The 1,706-nt window shown below is 45.6% G+C and overlaps 1 non-coding gene across 1 annotated transcript; it reads right to left on the minus strand.

Moving 5' to 3' along the window:
- Positions 1-647: 647 nt before the first annotated feature.
- Trnas-uga lies at positions 648-722 on the minus strand. Its single transcript has one exon. It is a non-coding gene; the product is annotated as a tRNA-Ser (tRNA).
- Positions 723-1,706: the final 984 nt, after the last annotated feature.

Raw genomic sequence — 1,706 nt, forward strand, 5'->3', positions numbered from 1 at the left:
TAGCACCAAATGTCGAAAGCTTCTATTCTCTTCTTGTCTAAACTACTTATCGTCCACGTTTCACTTCCATACATGGCTACACTCCATACAAATACTTTCAGAAACGACTTCCTGACACTTAAATCTATACTCGATGTTAACAAATTTCTCTTCTTCAGAAACACTTTCCTTGTCATTGCCAGTCTACATTTTATATCCTCTCTACTTCGACCATCATGAGTTATTTTGCTCCCCAAATAGCAAAACTCATTTACTACTTTAATCTAATTCCCGCAGCACTACCCGATTTAAGTCGACTACATTCCATTATCCTCGTTTTGCTTTTGTTGATGTTCATCTTATATCCTCCTTTCAAGACACTGTCCATTCCGTTCAGCTGCTCTTCCAGGTCCTTTGCTGTCTCTGACAGAATTACAATGTCATCGGCGAACCTCAAAAGTTTTTATTTCTCCTCCATTTACCTGCATTTGTCAGTGCACTTGTGCTGCAGTTCCTTTAAATCCCATACCTCATCCCTGAACATCAGACAAGGCTGAGGTTGCCAAAGTTGTGGAGTTCACAGCTCCTCTACAGGTTGAATTATATTAATACCTTCAGCTGCTGCTGACGGGCGTTGATATATATCAACGGGGACAGGCGGAAATGTGTGCCCCAACCGGGACTCGAACCCGGGATCTCCTGCCTTCATGGCAGACGCTCTATCCATCTGAGCCACCGGGGGCACAGAGGATAGTGCGACTGCAGGGACCATCTCGCGCACGCCTCCCGCGAGACCCACATTCTCACTTTGTATGTCCCCACACTGCATTCGTAGTGTCCCATCCCAACACACTCATTACTCGTGGAAGACATTCTTACCAAGTCCCTTAAGAGTTCGGGGAATATGTGTGCATCCGCACAGAAGAAGAAGAAGAAGAAGAAGAAGAAGAAGAAGAAGGTCATGGCCGGTATTGCCAGAAGTATATACTTATATGGATATGGTATCTGTTCTTTCGGGCATGTCTTCTTCTGTGCGAATGCACACATATTCCCCGAACTCTTACGGAACTTGGTAAAAATGCCTTCCAGGAGTAATGAGTGTGTTGGGGTGGGACACTACGAATGTAGTGTGTGGACATACAAGGTGAGAATGTGGGTCTCGTGGGAGGCGTGCGCGAGTTAGTCTCTGCAGTCGCACTATCGTCTGTGCCCTTGGTGGCTCAAATGGATAGAGCGTCTGTCATGTAAGCAGGAGATCCCGGGTTCGAATCCCGGTTGGGGCACACATTTTCACCTGTCCCCGTTGATATATATCAACGCCCGTCAGCAGCTGAAGGTATTAATATAATTCTAATTTCGTTCTAGACGGCTGCAGGTAATCCGTATCCATATAAGTATACATACCATAATGTTGCTCGTCCGTATTTGGTACACCTTTTCTCTGATCGTCCTCGAGCAACAAGACCATTTTGGAACCGTGTGCAGCATGTGCTAGAGTCACTTGGTTTGGAGCAAGTACAACCCCAAAGCCTGGCCTCTCAGTGTACCACCAGTTACTGCAAGGTCCCAGAGTAATTTCAGATTTAGTGCAGTGCAGGAGTGATCACACTTCTGCATGTGTTTTAATATTTTATTTTCTGCCATTTTAACTGAGTGCACCAACTCTACAGCTGCATTTACGGATAGGTCGAAAGATGGGTAGGTACTCTGCTGGTTGCTCTGTTGCT

This window comes from Schistocerca americana, chromosome 1 (assembly GCF_021461395.2).
Source record: "Schistocerca americana isolate TAMUIC-IGC-003095 chromosome 1, iqSchAmer2.1, whole genome shotgun sequence".
Classification (NCBI taxonomy): domain Eukaryota; kingdom Metazoa; phylum Arthropoda; class Insecta; order Orthoptera; family Acrididae; genus Schistocerca; species Schistocerca americana.